The sequence below is a fragment of the Orcinus orca genome, chromosome 10 (genome assembly GCF_937001465.1).
Source record: "Orcinus orca chromosome 10, mOrcOrc1.1, whole genome shotgun sequence".
Classification (NCBI taxonomy): Eukaryota; Metazoa; Chordata; class Mammalia; order Artiodactyla; family Delphinidae; genus Orcinus; species Orcinus orca.
In genome coordinates, this window is record NC_064568.1 from 12641780 (window position 1) to 12662694 (window position 20915).

Genomic DNA, 20915 nt, shown 5'->3' on the forward strand with positions numbered 1-20915 from the left:
GGCACCCATTAACCACCTTTCTATCGCTGTGGAATTGCTTATTCTGAACATTTTACATAAATGGGATCATGCAACGTACGACATTTTGTGACTGGCTTCTTTCACTTAGAGTAATGTTTTCAAGGTTCCTGTTATCACATATGTACTTCATTCCTTTTTACAGTCAAGTAATATTCCATTGTTCGGCTATACTTATCCATTCATCAGTTTGTGGCATTTGGCTTGTTTCTACTTTGTGGCTGTTATGAATTGTGCAGCTATGAACGTTCATGTACATGTTTTTGTGTGGACACACGTTTTCATGTCTCTTGGGTATATACCTAAGAGTGGCATTGCTGGGTCATAGGGTAACTCTGTTTAGCATGTTGGAGACAACTTATAAAGGAAAAGTATTACTTGTTTCTAGTGTCGTCATTTTTGTTGTGCTCTCTACTTAAATATGTTCAGGTATATGTTCAGACGGGCCCACCCTGTCTGAAACAGCTCCCTCTAACCAAGATCACTGTAACACAACATCCTGGTTCCCTCCTCACAGCATTTGTCACTTTCTGAAATTTGCTTACTTATTTATTTCCATCACTAGATTTTTATCTGTTGCCCATTACTCATCCCTCACTAGAATCTGAACTACATCAAAAACCTTGAATATTTTGTTCATTTCTCTATTCTCAGGATGTATCCTTGAGTCTGGCTCAAAGTAAGTGCTCACTAGAGTGGTTAATACCGAATAACAAATTAGAATATAAACCTTCCCAGATAATTTGGGGATCCTAAGGATTCTTAAATTCCAGTTTGAGAAATTCTTTTATGTATAATGTGTCCTATGTAAGAGGTTCCCCAAAATGGAGGAAACACGCTCATGGAAGAAACAGAACTTGGGTTGAACCATAAGAATTCAATGGACAGAAAAGGATTTCAAACAGGGAGAGCAGCATGACCAAATGTGTAGATGCGAGAGTCCACCTGAAGCATTCAGAGCCTCACTGTTGCATAGTTTTCATGAAACAGGTAAACTACGGATCATTGATTAAACCTCTTTGTGTTGCATGTCACAGGATCCAAAGTCAAATTCACTAAAAAAAAAAAAAAAAGCTCAATTTGTTTTTTCACTTGCCTGTGAAGTTCAGATTAACTAAATCTCAAGCCCCACTGGACACAGAGACCTATATGACAGCTTCAGAACCTCGACTCTTCCTCTGTCTCTCGACTCTGCCCACCTCTACGCATTGACTTCATTCTCTGGCAGGTTATTTCCATCTGTAGGGTGATACGGCACCTGATAACCCCAAGTCTATATCACTAGGGCTGATGACTAAAAGGCAGAGATAGTCTCTTTCTCCAAGTGCCCACGTTGCAAATCTCTGGGAAGCTTATTATTAACACTGTAAGTCAGGTGCCCATCCTAGCAACCCATGGGATGGAGTGTTGCGGGCTGAGCCTGGGTCAGGTTGGAGACTGAGCATATCTTGCCTGTCACTTGGCGGAAAGAGTTTAGCCTCACTCAGACCAGATGGAACAGATTCCTATTCAAAAGATGCATATTGTTCTCAGAAGAAGGGTGGATGGTTATGGAAAGACTAGGAATAACAACAAAAATAACAATGACAATTAGGATAACAGAACAGTTATGTGGTGAGGTAGGCAAATAAAACTTTTCTGGGCTGGAGAAACTGTGCTTTTAAGAGTGTATGACTATGCTAGGAAACCATTCCTTAAGATTTTTCTTTAAAAACAGATATTCCTAAAATCCAGCAGCAAGGTTTGTTTTTAAAGATGAAAAGACCTGCACGTGTGCTGCAAATTTCTGATTAACGGAGCACAGGATTTGGTAAAGAGTTCTGTATTCATTTTGTCTACACATTTTAAAAGTTGCGAGTCTCGGGCTTCCCTGGTGGCGCAGTGGTTGGAAGTCCGCCTGCCAATGCAGGGGACACGGGTTCGTGCCCCAGTCTGGGAAGATCCTGCATGCCGCGGAGCAGCTAGGCCCATGAGCCATGGCCGCTGAGCCTGCGCGTCCGGAGCCTGTGCTCCGCAACGGGAGAGGCCACAACAGTGAGAGGCCCACGTACCGGGGGGGAAAAAAAAAAAAAAAAAGCGAGTCTCCCTAAAAGAACTCATTTTTAGTCTCTCTGGGCCTTGAACATAGGAACATCCATTTCTCACGGGAAAAGTTCACAATTGCTTTTCCATCTGAGCATCGCTCCCTGGAGGATGCTGGTGTTTGAGAATCTAAACAGTTTTCCACCGTGTTGCTTTTAGGTTGTTTGCTTTTCTTTGAGAACCCAAACGAAACACCATTAGTGGGAGCACCGATTAGGAAGCTCCAGTGAACAAAAAGCGATTAAAAAAATAATACCCATTCTCAATATTAACTTCACTCTCCAAACTCTGTTCTCAGCTGGAGGTTAAATAAAAGGCCTGTTCTTTTAGTTAGCCCAATGAGCAGATATTTTCTTAAAAAACTAAAAAATAAACAAAACCTAACTACTTTTTCTAAACCTTGGGTGACTGGTCCTAAGAATTCAATCCCTTTAGTAGTAGGCAGGTAAGAACGCTTTGGTTTGGACCTGTCACCTTCTTTATCTTAAGCAATGCATTTATCCTATCATCTTTAAAAACAGGTACACTACTTCCCTTTCCATGTTAAAGGATGAACACATAATCATTTTCTTTGATTACTCAGACTTCATCTCAAGGAATAACTGATCACAGAGGAAACCAACAACAAAATAGTTAACACAAGTGCAAAATAGAATTTATAAAGTGCTTTAGTAGAGGTATATGTACCATGATGTAGGAGCACACGAGCAAATAAAAATGAAGCAAATATAATTTTGAAATAGGATGATGGGTTAAAGCTTGGCTAAGTGGGTGGCATTTAAGCTGGAATTTGAAAGATAAACTGGTTTGAAATAGAGGAGTCAATGTTTTCTCTTCTGCAGTGTTCTACTCATTCATTCTTGGTTTTCCTTAAACTATTAGGTATGATCATTGAGGAGATGTTTGTCTTGATCTCTGCAACTCATTTTATTGATTAGATGTGCCTCCCCCATCACATTTGGTGGCTCTTGTTGTAGCTGAAAAAGTTCATGGGCAACATCTGCAGCATCTGCGGAGTCTGAGCTTCTCACCATGTGATAACGCTTCATGGCAGCTGCCCCTGCAGTCCAGGCACTAGCGCCAGAAGTGAGTCAAGGAGCCTTTCATCTTTGTGTACATAAGGGTGCTGATATGTCATTATTCTGCAGGGCAGTGTGTGACTTGCAGGCCACAGGGTGATGCCTCCAACTGTCTGGACTCAAAAGTCCACAGCCCAACCTGCAGGTCCTTAAGTAATTGATTGAGCCCAGGAAACCTGTGTCCCCCACTCCTGCAACCCCTCCAAACCTGGGCCGGCGTGAGCTGGGCTGGGCCATCTGTGCCCAGGCCAATTGTCAGCACATCATGTTAGAAATCACCCCTTAGGTGCCCTTTCCTGTGTTATCAGTAAAGCAGTGTCGAGACTTCTGGTGAGGGGAGATTCAGGCCCAGGTCCCCCAACTTCCCCTGAGTGGTTTATTCAGAGACGCAGCCTTGTGGTGGAGAGTGATGTGCATCAGAGAACTTTTTGGCCCAACAGTATAGTCAGCCTGGGACACATTTTAGTGTCATTAATGATGTTTTTCCAAAAGTTAGGTACAGTAGCCTACAAAGTAACAAAATTTAAAATCTTCCATCTCTGCCATTCATGGGCTTGTTACTGCTCCTCTGCGGAGGTCTGTCTACACTTACATTTTTTCTCCTGGTTGTTTGAAGTGACCTAAGATGCTTAGACACAGCGGGTCTTCTGTTCGTGCAAATGTATTCTTGCTTTCCTCGCGATTAAGTTGCTTGCATATGCCCGACAGAAGGTCGAAGGTCACCGTAATTGGCAGATGGAAGAAGTTCCATCCTATCAACTTTGAGGAAGTCTCTGGCTGCCTTCACTGCTTGACAAAGCAGTGAGTGATGAATTCTGCTTAAAATGACAGGGGGCTGCATAACAAACAGCACAAGCCCTCAAGCGTACTTTTAACCAACATGCACTATTCCCTTTGAAAAGCCAAATCTCCTCTCGACGTTTTCCCTCCTTCAAAGAGCGCACTTTGCTCTCCCTGGAAGTGGCTTCTCTTCCTCTCCTAGCTGCTCATCCTGGACAGTTATTGCCCTAGATGATGGATGAACTCACTCCCCAGCAGGTGTTCTCAGCGCCTTGTCAGCAGCCCTGGACAGTCTGGCAAATCTCTTCTGGTGTGTGGGGTTGTTGGAGACGTGCCGCTGGCTCCTCTCAGCTGAGCTGGAGTTAGAACCCTTGCATCTACTGGCCTGGCTTCAGCCCTGCTCCCTCCCTGTCCGTCATTTCTCCTTAGCCTCCCTGATTTCCCTGCAGAATCAATTTCTTCAGAAAGCACTGGGTACTGCTTTGGGGCAGCTGCTATCTCTACATGGCTGCTCGCCAGCACAGCACGTTTCTATAGCTGGCGCTACCAAGATGCACAGTCTATTCCTCAGTCGAGCTTCATTCTAGAAAGGGATTGTGTTCTCAGTCCTGTAAAGAACAGGTACCATTTAGACTCAAACTGAACTATGAAAATCTCAAGTTGGAGACCACATACCACTCTCAATAGGTCCAACGCAACCAGATTTTCCTCTAGGCTTGCAACACATTGCTTTTTGCTCATTTGGACATGAGAGGAATTAATTTGTTTTTTTCTTTTAGTAGCCATCACGTAAAAGCGTACCTAGCGTGCCAAGAAGCTCACACTGTATAAGAAGTAAGAGGCAATGAAACTCAGCTGCGGTACCAGCCTGTGGACGCTTCACCCTCATGCTCACCTAAGACTCATGCTCACACCGTCGGGTGGCCACTGGATTATGTACACTGCCTGACCTCTCTCTTCCCCCTCTCTCATTCTTCCTCCTCTCCTTCCCTTCTTACTGGCTCCACGTCACCATCTTTTCTTTCTTTCCTCTCTTTCTCTCTGTCTTCTCCATTTTATCCTCCACCTCCCCCTCCTCCCTCCCTCTGTTCTCTGACACACACACAGAAATCATTGAATTTAATGTAGGATGTCTTTTTCTTTTAATTAATTAATTTATTTATTTATTTCTGGCTGCGTTGCGTCTTCGTTGCTATGCGCAGGCTTGCTCTAGTTGCGGCGAGCGGGGGCTACTCTTCGTTGTGTTGCACAGGCTTCTCCTTGCGGTGGCTTCTCTTGTTGTGGAGCACGGGCTCTAGGTGCGCAGGCTTCAGTAGTTGTGGCTCACGTGCTCAGTAGTTGTGGCTTGTGGGCTCCAGAGCACAGGCTCAGTAGTTGTGGCGCACGGGCCTAGTTGCTCCGCCGTGTGTGGGCTCTTCCCGGACCGGGGCTCAAACCTGTGTCCCCTGCATTGGCAGGCGGATTCTTAACCACTGCTCCACCAGGTAACCCCTAATGTAGGATGTCTTCACGTACATGCATTAACAAGTCAAATCATCCTGTTCTGTCCTTCCTCGACACTGAAAGCTCCACCTTAACTTGCTCCACTGTTTCCCTGCTTTCATTGCCACAGTCCCTCCCTCCTCCGTCTTCCATGTGGCCCACCCACATCATTCTTACTTTCCATCTTTACACTCTCAGAGCTCTGTCTGGATCTCCTTTCCCATTGTTTTAGCTACTACAACACTTGACTAACACACCTGGAGTAGATTAGTAAGTGATTCCGGGGGACAGTTTGTCTTCTATGCCCCACTGCCCTGGGGTTAAATTCTATGTGACAGATATTGACCGAGCATCTGGAGTGGAGGAGGCCTTCCCTTCCAGCAGAGCCTACTTCCTGCTCCCCTGCTCTGGCAGAACAACTCCTTTCTCCATTCGGCACCTCCGTCAGCTTTGGAGGTACCTCACCCTCCATCCCTTAGAACTTAGCCCCCGTGAGGTGCTTCACAGACTGTCAGTCCCAAAGATGATCATGTAGGGGCTACAGTGACACTGTCCTCCTTAATTTTCCCCAACTTGATCCATCTGGTCGTATTTCCTTCATCACTAGGAAGATGTCTTGCTCGTTTCTGCTAGTCAAGAGCTTCATCTCACACATCTTTCCTCTCGCCTCGAAGGCCTCCTTCCCCTCTGCCTGTCATTCCTTGATCATGAGTGATGTTGAGCAACTTCTCATATACTTGTTGTCATTATGTATGTCTTCTTTGGAAAAATGTCTGTTTATCCGTGGCTTTTGAACTAGCGTGTGGCCCATATATTTTGCCCACCATGTTCTCTTTCTTTCCTGGGAGGAAACAAAATGTGATGGTAAAAGTACCAGGTTTTAGAGAGAAACAGACCTGGATTGAAAATCTAACTGTTCTATTTATTAGTAATAGTTGAGATGATACCTGAAAGTGAAGGAGGAATTGGCTGAATGGGGATGGGGAGAGGCATCAATAATGAAAGGGTCGGGATGTGCAAAGGCACAGAGGTGAGTGGAAGCAAAGCTCCTTCAGGAAACCTAGCGCAGGTCACAGTGGTTGGAGCACAGAGAGTAAGTATGAAAGTGGCACAGGGTAAAGCCAGAAGCGTAGGTGAGGGCCAGAACATGCTGGGCCTGATGTGGTGTCATGTGGATATTTGTGATCCTAAGAGCAATGGCAGAAGATTTTACATTGTCAGGCTTTGAACAGATGCGGGGGGTGCGAGGGGAAGGGGTCAGTAAAGAGAGGCCAAAAGATCTGATTTACCACTTAAACTTATCACTTCTGCTTCAGTGAGGAGAACAGGTAGAGAGGGCAAGAGTGAATGTGGAGACACCATTTAGGAGACAAAGGCAGAGGAAGATGGTGGCTTGATATTGGGTGATGGTGATGATGGCAGAAAGAAGTGGGTTGATGGGAAAGATGTTTGGGAACTTAAACCAATAGGACTCGTTCATTGATTAGGCAAAGTCGGCTGCTAGGTTCATGGTGGTGTAACTCTATCGCCTGTTGTGTTCGGTCCTGTGTTGCACACATGGTAAGTGCTTACTGAATATTTGCTGTTTGATGGAGAATAGAGAGTGATGAATAAGGAGCTGGAACCTTTCATCCCACCAGCTCCAGAAAGAAGAGCATTTCTAATTCACCTCACCTCTCAGAGCTGGCAGACAAAGAAGAAGCAGGTGTGTGCTCCAGGGCAGAAGCAATCTTTTTGGCAAGGGAAGACATTATGCTGGGGCTCCAGATCCATCTTACTGACCTTATACAATATGTTCTCCTGAGCAGAGGGGAAGAAATAAGGTCATGGGATAAGGGCCAGAAATGATGTAATGACAAAACCTCTTCAGACACCAGTTCTACTCTGGCTAAATGGCGATGATCAGAAAGTAAATTTAAAAGTCAAAGAACAGTCTCTCTTTTATCCCATTCTTATGTCTAAAACCTGGCTTAACCGCAGCCAAGCTCTCTTATTCAGCTGTATTTATTGGGTGACTCCTCTATGTGCCAGGTAGTATGAATTTATGGAGCTGAGCTCTTCTTGGAAGAGAGAGGCATTAATCAAATCTTCCCACAAATAATATATAATTGCAAATTTTGAAGTGCTAGAAGGAAAGGTATACAGTACTGTAAGAACATCTAGGGGGAGTTCTTGATCTGGACTGGAGGGTCAGGGGTCTGAGCTCCACAGAATAAGATTCTATGTTTCACTTGATTAGGTGTGGGTGAGAACACAGAATGCTGTAAGTGAGTAGCATTGTAGGATCAAGGCTGTGAATGAATTACAGCTTTACGTTCTGCACATGTTTCTGTGACTGCTGAGAACGACCTCATGCTTCATTCCATTGGGTAGTAACTCAGCAAAGACTGAAATTATGGCTTATTTTCTTAGGAGGGCACAACATGGGTGACATGAATGTTAATAATGAATAGAGGCAAAGGTCAGCAGCCTTCATTCTGTTGCCCTCAGTAACACACCTATTCTCCCCAATCCCAATATGTAAGCTTCCTGAGGAAGGACACAAATGTTTGTGTCCTTGATTTCTGATTCTTCATTACCTAGCAAAATGTTAGACCCATAGTTTCTATTTAATAAAAATCTATTAGTAAATATTGATAGTTTGAATTTTTATTACTATTTTAGTGCATATGAAATCAAATGAAAATAGGATAACTAGAAGTCACTTTTCAAGTTCATTCTCTTTGTGAGAATGAACACAGTTTCAGTTTGCACTGTCATTTTTACATTCCTGCACATAGCACAAAGCAAGGAATACCTGTATTTTATTTGTTTTACAATAAACTTTTTATTTACCTACAGATTATGAATGTAAGCCTAACCCCACCCAAATCAAGAAGTAGCACGTTATCTGTGTCCCAGAAGTCTGCCTTGTGGCCCCTCCCTAGCGGTCAGCCCTGTCCTGATTTCTACCATCACAGGTGAGTTTAGTCTGGTTTTTTTTTTTGTTGTTGTTGTTGTTGTTGTTTTATTGGGAAACAGTTCTCCATGAGTCTCTCTCTTTCTGGAAGGCTTGCAAACAAGGGCACTGACAGCTTTTGTTCTGGATTATCTTTTCCAGAATGTATGAACAGCCCTGGATGGTAGAGATGGTGTTTCCCTCTGGAGCAGAAGGCAGATTTAGTTGCTGTTTATTATACTGTATAGTATAATAAATATTTGTCCTTCCCGTGCAAAGGTCAGACAGGTTTGCTTGCAGCCCATTATAAAAGATTAGGGTTTCCTAAACTTGAGGATCTTCAGCTGGGATGCAAATCCACTCCGTGCACAGCATCCACCTAGGCTGCCTTGCATTGCCCTTGTGCATCTTGGGCAAGGGGAACTGATGTGAAAACGAGCTGAGCTGCTGGCTGTGTCAGCTGTATTAAAGCTGCTTTGTCTCTGACCCAGAATTCTCATATCTGCCCGTATCTGTGAACCGCAGTAAGCTAATTTACCACCTAGCAAGGAGGGATCCTGAGTTTCTGAATTTAGTCTGTTTTTGAACTTTGTATAAATGGAATCAGTCAGCAGGTACTACTGTTCTGTCTTTCTGTCATTCAGCATCATATTTGTGAGACTCATCCATGTTGTTTTGTTTGGCAGTAACTTATGGATTTTACCTGGTGGTTAGAATCCCATTGCACAGATATGCCAAATCCATTCTGCCGTTGATGACCACTTGTGATGTTTCCAGTTTGGGCTACTTTAAATAATGGTGCAATGGATATTTCAGTACACTTGTCTTGGTGCACATATAGACACATTTCTTGTGTGTATATACCTAGATGTGAAATATATAGATCAGAGGTTTTGCACATGTTCAGCGTTTAGCAAATTTTGCCAATTCGTTTTCCAAAGTGGTTGTACCAATTTTCACCCCCATTTAAAATATACAATTGCTCCAAATCCTCTTCAACATTTGATATGGTCAGATGGCACTCTTGGTCACTTTGTTTTGTTTTTGGAAGTTATGTTGGTGGATCTAGAGTGATACGTCATGGTGATTTTATTTGCATTTTTCATTGACTATTGAAATCAAATACTCTTATTTGTTTATTGGGCATTTGAATATATTCCTCTGTGAAATATTTTTCACATATTTTGTATAGTTTTTTATTGGGTTATCTATCTTTTTCTTAAGTATTTATTAGATTTTCTTATATCTTATGGATATAAGTCCTTTGTTGGCTATTTGATCTTCATCAGTTTACTAAGACTGTCAATTTTATTAAGGCTTTTCAAAGAACCATCTTTGGGTTTGTTGATTCCAACAAATTAATTAACTAATTAATTAATTATATTAATAACTTTTTGTACTCATATTTATAATTTCCCTCCTTTCCTCATTTTTGCAGAGTATTAATTTGCTGTTCCTTGGACAGTTGCTTAAGATGTATATTTATATAATAGATTTTCCTTCTTCACTTCTGTTATAAATAGTCCAGGCTATATATTTCCCTCTACTCATGATTTTATTTGCATCTCACAATTTTTATATTTTGTTATTTATTCAAATCAACATAGTTCCTAATTTATATGATTGCTTGTTTTACTCACTGGTGTAGTTTAAGACTTAATTTCCAAACATTTAGGGAGTTCCTCATTATCTTTATTATTCACTCCTAGTTTAATTCTACTGCAGTCAGGGAAAATATGCTGTAGGTTTCTGTCCTTTGAAATGTGTTGATTCTTGCTGTATAGCTCAGCATATGCTCAGTTTTGGTGTGTTTTGCGCATGCTTTAAAATAGTGCATATTCTGCAGTTTTTGGAGAAACATTCTCTATATGACAATTAGATCAGTTTGTCAATTGTGTTACTTAAATATTTTATATCAATACTTTACTCATTTGGGGATTGTCCTGTTATATACTGATAGAGGTGTGTTAGTCTCTCACCGTGACTGGGTTTTTTTTTTTTTTCTCCTTTTGTTCTGTCAATTTTGGATAGTTTAAGACTGTTTTATTAGGTACCTAAAAATCTAGAATTCCTATACTTTCCTAGTGAATGGACTCTCTCATGATTATGAAATACCTCTCTTTATTTCCACTAATGCTTCTTCCCTTAAAGACTGTTTTGTAATCAGTAACACTGTAATGCTTATTGTTAGATATAGCTCTTTCTAAATTGCATGGTTTTTTTGTGGCCATTCTTTTACTTTCAGCCTTTTAAAATCTTTGTATTTAAGGCATGCTCTTGTAAGCAACATAGAACTGGACTGTAAAAATTCAATTTGACAATCTTGTCTCTAAAATAGTTGTTATTTTATCTACCTTTAATGTAACTACTGATATACTTGAGTTTAAATGTACCTTCTTACTATTTGTTTTCTATTTGTCACATTAGTTGTGCTGCTTTTTCTCTTCTTTCTTGCCTCTTATGTTAACTACTATCTCATATTCCCCTCTGTTGACTTTTTAGTCATACATCTTACTATTCTCCTTTTAGAGACAGCAACAAATATTACTATACTTATATTGACTTACTAGAATCAAATATAGATTGGAAATTTTGCCATATACCGGACAACACAATTGCCTTTTTACCCCTCTTAAACATTTGTTTTCATGGACTTATTTCTAGAAATATTCTAAATCCCATAAAACATTGTGCTTATGTTTTATTATACAGTCCACATACCTACATATTTATCCTTCCTGTTTCTCCTCGTTCCCTCCTGTTTCTTTGTAGTTGCATCTGAGATAATTTTCCTTCTGTTTTGAAGATCTCCCTTTGTGTTTCCTTCAGTGAAAGCCTGATAGTGAGAAATTCTTCCAAGTGTTGTTTGTCTAAAAATGTCTCTTTTTTTCACTTTGACTTTTGGGTATAGATTTTTATGTTGAGAGTTCTTTTATTTCAGCATCTTGAAAATGTCAGTCCATTGTCTTCTAGGTTCTGTTGTTTCTGTTGAGAAGTCAAATATCAGTCTTACTCCTTCTTTGCAGGTTATGTTTTGTTTTTCTTTGCTCTCAAGATTTTGTCCTGCTCTTCGGTTTTTAGCAGTTTTATTATGCTATGACTAGGTATTTCTTCTACTTTAGGTCCCCAGTACCTCTTCACCCTATAGGGTTCCTGGCGATTCTTTGTGTATTTTTTCTATTTCAAAAAGTTATCAGTAATTATTCTTTTAAAATACTGTTTCTATCCTCATGTCCTCTCCTTTCTATTAGAATTCTAAAAACACATATTAGATCTTCTCATTGTGTTCCATATATGTTTTATGCTTTTTTGCTACATTTTCTATCCTTTATTCTCACTGTGTTTCATCCTAGACATTTTCTCCTTACTTACCTTCTAGTTCACTAATCCTGATTCTTCTGTGTCTAATGTGCTGTTAAACCCACACTTTGAGTTCTAAATTTCTGTAGTTTTAGTTGTGGAATTTTTGTTTGACTGTCTTTTATAGTTTTTAGTTCTCACTGTTCATAAACAGGTCTTTTCCTCTGTTACTGAATAAATGTTGAACATATGAAAAGTGATAAAGATAATTTGAGGCTTTGGATGATTGTTAAAATCTTCCAGAAAGGGAATAAGAAAGGGCCATGGGACAAATATCAAAGCCAGAGAACTTTCAGTACAATGTCTCCGTAAAATTAAGTGTGTGATTAAAACAATTTCTTAAGAATATGGAAAGGTTTAAGGTGTTACCTCATAGACCCTTTTAAATGAAACTTCCTAAGGGTCTTAAGAGAAAACCTCACAAACCCTTTCTGCAAACAATAGGTCTCCTAAAAATATTAATTGTGTTTTTCCATGACAGTCCCAAAGGGAACCAAAGGTAGAGAGAAATATTTACTTCAAAGATGTGTGTGTGTGTGGCTTTTGTTAAATGGAATGGTTTATAAATGCACAGGCAGGAAGGCCATCATACTTCTAAAGTCATTATAATGGCTTGTGTAAACACAGACCATTTATAATAGAAGGAGAAGGATTACTAGAAAGGTGAATCAAAATCCAGAAGGAGAGTAAAGATCCCTGGAAAATAGTTGAGTCTAATTCAAGGAACTGGAAATACATACCTGATTGGACTTCAGAATTGCTGTGGACCAGAGACTGCTTCTATCTACTATTTTTCCCCTTTTTAAAATGGGAATACATACAGTAGATATCCTATGCCTATATACAATTGTATGTTATATTAGTGGGAGGCAAATAACTTATTTCTTTTGCTGGTAGGTTTTTTGATCAAGAGGACCCATACTCAAGGAATCATACCTAAGGACCCTTATCCACAGTAGCCCTGACTTAGACGACAGGGTCCTAGACTTGAAGTTGATGTCATAATAAGAGGAAACTTTGGGGGTCTAAGTGAAGAGACAAGTATATTTTGCAAGTGAGAGGAATGTGTACAATTTGTAATCTCAGAGGGAAGATTATTTTTATAAACTAGTAACAAATTCTTTGATAATTCTATTGAGTGGTAGGCTCTATGTATGCTCCTCTTAAGTCTGACCAGAGCTGTGAGTATGTCAGCTAACAGATTATAGCAGAAGTGACACTGTGTGACCACTATGGCTAAGCCAAAAAAGGCTTTGCTGCTCCCGCTTGGTTCCACTGGGACACTCGCTGTGGAAGAAACTAGTTGTCATGTAAGAAGTCTGACTACTCTGACACCATTATGCTGGTAAGGCCCATCAACGGGCTCTTTTTAACAGCCCCAGCTAAGCTCCTGCCAACACTCAGCATTACCTGCTATCTATATGTGTGAGCCATATTGAATGTCTAGACCAGTTGATCCTTCAGCTGAGTGTAGTTTCAGCCAACACTCGATTCCAACCATGCCAGATACTCCAATTGAGAGCATCCTATCTGAGCCCTTGCTAAATTCCTGATGCACAAAACAGTAAGCAAAATAAAAATGGTTGTTTTCAGGCCACTAAGTTTTGTGAGAGTTTATGTAGCCATAGTAACCATTACCCTAGGTGTAGGTCCTGGGAATCTACATTTTAATCAGCATATGTAAGTAATGCTTTTGCATACCGCAGTCTATAATTTGTACCACAGATTATTATGTGCCCTGCCTTGCGTTTCTTTCTCTTCTCCTTAACACCTAGCCGAAGAGGCCAGAGAGCAAAGACATCATCCCAACCTTAGCCTCTGGAGGTGAAGCACAAACCGTCCAGTACCTGGCTACAGCATAATCTCATGACTAATGGAGAAGGTAACTCTCCATAGTGTTCTGGGAATAGATGGTTTTCTCTCACAGCCTGCATCCCCTGATGTTACCTTGAAATATCTAGAGCGGAAAAAATCTTACTCCTTTCCTTTTCACCCCTGCTGCTTCCTGGGCCAATGAGAGAGCAGGAAACAGGCTTTGAGTCATTCATTATGCAAAGCGGTGCTGTGTCTCTTTCTGAGGAAGAGGCATTCATGAATGGAGTTATAACATTAAAATAGTCTTCCAGGTACATGAGAAGTTGAGTTATATATTAGCATTTGCGTGCAGAAAACTCAGTATTTTTCTAATGTCTTATAATCATATGTTGCTTCTTTACAATCATGGGGATTGTGTGTTACATTCATTCATTAGTTCTTTTTAATGAACTAGCACACCTGGTACCTTTCAGCCCCAAACCTCATTGCTTTATTTGCTTTTTGCCAGTCATTGGAGGTGATAGGGAAACTCAGGAGAAAGAACATGTATGTCAGATAAAGAGAGACCAAATGCAGGTGGTGACGAGATATGAATTACACACCTGGGCTCGTTCATCTCCCTCTCTTCTGACTTTAAGGGGAAAATAAAATTTTAAATTTCAAAGGTAGTGCTCCTTTTCAAAATCTCTAGTTCTCCGACCTGGTGCTTATTTTCCTGAATGACAGTAGAGGAAAAAGATGGGGAATTGAGTGCGTTAACGATATCCACTGTCTTCAGTGTTATGCCCTTATTAGTGAGTAATTTGCTATATTTAACTTTCCACCTCTGGAGACTTCAGTATGTGTAAATCTACCAAACTACTTACGTGCACAGCAAACAATTTAGGTTCTTTTAATAGCATTGAACATTTAGTTTAACAGCTCATGTGTAGTTGCATTTGTTTCCTTCTTTTTTCTTTTCCTCCCAAGATATTTAGGCTTGTCATAATCATACAGAAATAAAGAATATGGAATTGGACATAGAAAGAAGAATTCTGCATTGGTAGAACAGTAAACCTTTTAATCAGTCCAATTTTTAGGAATAACCCTCCACTATCTACTTTATTCGCCCTGAAAATACTTGAACATAATTCTAGGAGTAAAATGATTTCTTTAAAACTGCTTCTCATATTTACATTCAAAACTTAAAGTATGACAGATCAGAAGCAAAGCTTGGAAAAGAATGCCAACTTTAGAATGTCTTTGAAAAATTATTGTTTTTCATTATTTTGAATATATATTATTAAATATATAAAATAAAATGATATCAATATTATGAAGTATGTTCTACGGAGTGAAAACATCAAGTCAAGAAATAGATGGGTTTGCTAATTATTTATTCAGCAATAAGAAGAGGAACATTTCAACTTTGGGGATATTTTTCCACTTTTCCATAACTTGGCATTTTCCTATTTATAAAGATACTTGTCTAGGATTTTCCAGATCACAGAACTACTTAGTTTACTTAGTGACTCCAAGCAACATTACAAATCTGCCCACAAGTGTGAAGGTATAGGAAAAAATGATTTGCTCTCTTCTCAGTGAGCTTTCTGGTTTGCACCTATAAATATCCATTCAGACCCTGCAAATATATAAAAAGAGAAAATGAGAGTAATTATATTTTGCATAGATTAATTTAAAAAATTACAAGAGAATTCCACATCCACAGAAAGGGTGTAATATGTAAGAAATGCTGCTATGAAGATTATAGAGAAAAGGGAATTGAATCATGATAAGTAGAAACACCACCTGATTCTACACCAATGGCACAGGGTTGCATATTACAGGAGGAACACCACTGGACTGGGGGTCAGGACACCTAACTCTTCCAGGTCTAGCTGAGTCAGTGACCTTGGACACACCACTTCAACCTCCTGCAGTCTTTATTATGAAACTGCCAAGTTGAATGACATAATCTAATCTTTTCAGTAGATTTGTATATATTGATCCTAAAAAAACACAAAAGATTAACTGTATAATTATTTAGTTTGCAGGACATTTTGTAAATAATTCTAGAAAGCCAAGTAACAGGTCCAATTTGGATATATAGATTGAGGCCAGCTTCAAATGAGACCCTGAGGGTGCGACTAAACAGTGGATTGTAATGGGCAGTCATTTTCTATTCATCTCTTGATTAGTCTTGGATGGAGGTAGAAGCCAAGCTCACTGCCAAGATTAGGATAGGGACAGTTGGCAAGCAGGTTGTAGAGAATGCTGTAGTTTTGGAGTGTGTGTTAAGTTGAGTTTTCTAGAACACTTTATTTCAAAGGGGATAAGTGAGATGGTATCAATACTTTTGTACTTTCCCTTCATTGGAATAACTGAGGTATGACCAATACTGTCTCCAGAGGTCCTCTGCCATGTGCCCATGTTTCCCATTTATGAGACTCTACTGGATTTCACCCCATGTTTTACCTCCCCTTGCCCATCCTGCTTCTCTACCACCCTATGGGGTTTTACCTCATTAAATGTCCTGATCCCTCACAAATTCTCACCTTAAGTTCTGTTTCTAGAAAACTCCATTTATCCACATAGTAAAACTGCATATACAGGCTCCCCAAAGTTTAGAACTTTAGATAATAGATATATAGAATGTGATTTATACTTGACATCTGATGAAAAAAATCCTACTGTAGGAGTAAATAGTACAAGAAAATACATTTATAGAAAGGAATATTTACATAAAGGAAACAAATTTTTTATATACTTTAAAACCATATATTTGTTTAGCCATAATAGTAAATCATTCTTAACCATAATTTTATTCAATTTGTTCAAATACAGTGGAAGGTCTTCTGGGACAGGCACCATGATTGTTTCATTTGTTGGTATATTTTCAGCAACAATAATTTGCTAGCAAAATGCTTGACATGAACAGATTTTCACCAGCTGAGCAACATATCCTGAGTTAAAACTCATGCACGTCAGCTGTTCCTCTACAGAATCTCAGTTTTACTTTTCAATGATAATAGTTTACAGTTCTAAGTTGTTTGAAGGCAAAAAACCCCACATATCATTGGCCACAGGGCAGGTCTGGAGATTGTATTTAGCAGAGCTTTGGACAGTTGTTTCAGAGAGGCCTACTTGACATCAGCTTCATCCTTCCAGAGCTGTCAAGAGAATAGAAAATTAATCTGACACCCTGAATCCTATTAATCTCTAATTTCTAGACCCACTACCAATTCTTCTCACTTAATCCTCAGACTGTTAACTCCCCACTAGTATGTTGAGACACAGAAAATTGGAAGAAAGGAAAATAACTTCCCATTTTTTAAAAAAATATTTATTTATTTGGCCCTGTCGGCTCTTAGTTGCAGCACACGGGATGTTTGTTGCGGCATGCAGGATCTTTCATTGTGGCACACGAACTCTTTGTTGCAGTGCACGGGCTTCTCTCTAGTTGTGGCATGCAGGCTCTAGAGCACACAGGCTCAGTAGTTGTGGTGCGCAGGCTCTCTAGTTGTGGTATGCATGCTCCAGAGCATGCGGGGTCAGTAGTTGTGGCGTGCAGGCTTAGTTGCCCCACGGCCTGTGAGATCTCTCTTCCCCAGTCAGGGATCGGACCTGGGTCCCCTGCATTGGAAGGCGGATTTTTAACTACTGGACCACCAGGGAAGTCCCTAAATTCTACTACCCACAGATAATAATTTTAACATTTTAAAGATTTAATTAATATAATATGCATGATATTCCTAATGAAGAGGAAAATTCTCTTAAAAAGTCATTGTCTCTCTTTATTTTCACATCCGGTTGTCTTTTTCCTCTGGATCCTTACAGTGACCATCTTTTCAGTTAGAAAAATAAATTACTATCAATATTTTCTCTTTCCTGGGACTTTAAAATAAGATTAAATTAATGCCTTCATATTCTGTAGGCAAATGGTAAAAAAGCAGATCTTTCCTTTTTGATCAGTAGCTCCATGCCCTGTGCCGACTTCATGGGGCCTTTGGAAGGGAGAAGTCAGAGGACACAGAAGCAGATCAGGAAACATTAAAGGACTGAAATATTTTCACTGAGTTTCTTTCACTTGAAATAATGGTCATTTTGATATTTTTATCCAAGCTCTGCAATCTCTTCTGACACTACTAAAATAGATTACAAAATGAGAAGCAAGTTTTAGTAACTAAGGCTATTGAGCAATGTTTCTGCACAGCCAGAAGGGTACATTTGGAAATATTCCACAGTGACCAAATGTTCCAGAAGCAGTGTGTGATTTCTCAGAAGTCAGGGTCAAATCACAGGAAAACTGTTCTGTACCAAGGTAAGTCTTAACAAGACTTCATCTTCTGTATCCAGACTGCTGGTATCTGCTTAATATAGCCATAAATTTTGATCAGCTTAGGTTGGCAAAAAGTGGGGGAAAAATTGGCTTGGTTGGCCTTGTATTTGATCAACTGTAGAATGAAACAATAAGGCTGTTTGCAGAAAAGGAACAGATTACTTAACATTGGTTGGTATTTAGTAAAGTTGTGTCCATCACCAGAAACAATCATAGACTATTTTCTGGATGCTGGATGATTTAAACAGGTAAAGCCCACTTTGTATACTTAACTCCACTCTTCGAAGGAGAGCAGAACCTGTTGGAGAGGAGAAGAGTGACAGTGATCATGGTAATCCTTGTGATAGCTCACCTTTACTGTGCTTTTATTATATGATGGGCATTATGCTAAGGTTTTCATGTTAAATATCTCATTTAACTGCACAGTACTACGTATGTTCTCCCTGGGGTGCAAAAGGGATGCTCTATATTTCAATATCACACAGCAGAAATGTGTAAAATATTGAATAGATACAACAGATCATTATTCTCAGAAATATAAACTGGAACAAAGGCACTATGCCTTCAGCATTGCGTCTTCTGTATGGTGTTAGCACATTTGGACCCACCAAGCACACAGTCTTTGTCAAACTGTGTTAATCTCGGTCCTATGAGAAACATACATCATGATCTAGGTCTGGCCCTTGTGAAGGACAGAGGGAAGGAAGGTGGTATGGTAGAATTTGGCAAGAACCTTGGGGAGTCCTCCAGTCACTGCCTCCTATCAGAAGATCCTTGCATCTCCCAGGAATGAGACTGCCTTAGTACCCCTGTCATGATCATCCATTGGCTGAGAACCACCCAGGAGAGGCATGACCTGGATGCAAACACAGTGAAGGGTTTCAGAGCCCAGCAGCTGGGACTTTCCATCAATTATGCCACCTACTACTCATAGTCAAGGGGTTCATTTTCATGGCAACTACAGAGACCAAACACAGATATCAGTTTCAGCTTGGTATTTACCACAGAATTAAAGATAGCACAATTCATGTATTCTCATTTATTCAACAAATATTCATTGTGTATATATGTGGAAGAGACCATGCCAATTTAATAGTAAAGTCAAACATAAATCAAATAATGGCCCAAGTAAATGTAAAATTAGAGCTGTGATAAGTGCTATGAAGAAGTTTCACAGAGATATCACCATATAGGATAGTATAAATACTATGTATTTATACTATATGAATAATATAAATCTAACCTAGTCATGGATTGGGAAGGGCTTCTCTGAGGAAATAACATTTGAGCTGAGGTCTGAAACATAAGTAGGCAGTAACTAATAAGTGGAGAAGGAACATGCTGAGGGCAACATGTGCAAAGGTCCTGTGGTAGGAAAAAGAAAGACAAATATGATAGGTGAGGGAGACTTTGAGTTCACTCTTAAACAAGTCAAGTTGGAGGCATCTTTGAGACACTCAAAAGGAGATGCAGAGTAGAATCTTGTTGTTAGAAGAGCACAGAGACTGTACATATAAATTCACAAGTCACCTGAATATTGGTAGTAACTAAAACTGATGGCATAAAACAAAGTGATTACAGTTCACTGCACATATACATTTTTTCAACTGTATGTTGTAAAACCTCTTTTCCTGTCTTTGGGTGGTAGCAATGCCAAACTTTCCTACTGTTTTCAACTTAGATATGAAAATAATATGGAATTATTTTTTAAGCTACTACTTTCTGGAGCTCAAGGCATCAGATACTTCTTTGCAGACATTTTATGAATATGTTTCATGGTGAAAAAATATTCTGAATTCTTAAAAAAATAGTTCTTTGTCAGTTTGTAATAGGGAAAAACAAATCTGACTCCATATTGGATCTGTTTGTTTGTTTTTGTTTTACTTTAACCTTTGTATTCTCTTGCTTTGGCTATAATTTAATCACTGAAAGAATATTGCCTATAGCTTGAAATGTATAGGATAGCCCATTCTCAAGGCTCTGACCTTTAAAGGTATAACATTCTTCCATTTATGTAGAGAAAAAAGTTGCAGAACAGAGAATAACATTTGCCTTATTGGAGGTTTATAGGAACAGCAAACCACACCTGCTCCCCTTTCAGTATAAAAGAAGCCTGAATTCTAACTCGGGTAAGATGGTTCTTTGGGACACTAGTCCACCATCTCTTCTGTCTGCTGGCTTTCTGAATAAAGTCACTATTCCTTGTCCCAACACCTCATCTCTCAATTTATTTTCCTTTTGTGCGGTGAGCAGTATGAGCTAGGACTCAGTAACAAGCTTTACTATTCTATTTATAACATATAATTTGTAATAACCTTTCAGAAATTTCCTCTATGGAGTCAGCACAATGTGAATAAATAAAGAATAGCCAAATGAGAAATATTATACTAAAAATGTTAGTAGCAAACTTCTCATTTTAGAGCCTGTGTTCTCCCAAATTTAGGTTTTGTTTTGAAATTTCCTGTACTGAGTTCAAATGTGGAGTCTCATTCTGGTAGCTGAATCAAATGTGAATGATGACCGCTTGCACTTTCATACATTGTTTATATCTTGGGATTTCATAATGAAAGCTACTGTCACCGTTTCAAAGTATTAAGGGACAGTTATGTGCAGATGGTATGCATAGTCATTCCTTGAGTGTACAGGAGCCTGGGGTAAGTTATTCGTGATTTAATGATTTTTATCAGAATGAAATAAGCATTTGAACTTTGGATTTGATCAGCTGCTATCTGCAGCTGTGCCCCAACTAGCAATTACTTCCTCCCTGGGCTCTTTACCCAGACAAATGGGGTTCATCCTTGTTTCGTGTGTCAGTGACTTCCCTGATAACAGACATAGTGACTGCTTGAGCTATTGCTGCCTCTGAACGGCAAAACTCCAAAAGCTCAGACGGGTTTTCTCCTATCAGGATATTTTTTTCCCCCAGCACAATAAAATGCTTCCTTTAATCATAGACTTTGAGGGCCAGTTAATTTTCTACCCATCAGAACTTAAAAGCAGAGTTTTGAGAAGTGTCCTTTATCATGAGATACAACCTAGTATA

The 20915-nt window shown here is 39.6% G+C and overlaps 1 protein-coding gene across 2 annotated transcripts in view; it reads left to right on the top strand.

The window, feature by feature from the left end:
- The window catches only part of CRBN (cereblon), a 544932-nt gene that overhangs the window by 325131 nt on the left and 198886 nt on the right, over window positions 1-20915 (top strand). For both annotated transcript variants that reach the window (XM_033437190.2, XM_033437189.2), the window contains exon 5: window positions 8283-8401. The gene's annotated coding sequence lies outside the window, so the exon portion shown is untranslated. The remainder of the gene's footprint in view (window positions 1-8282; window positions 8402-20915) is intronic.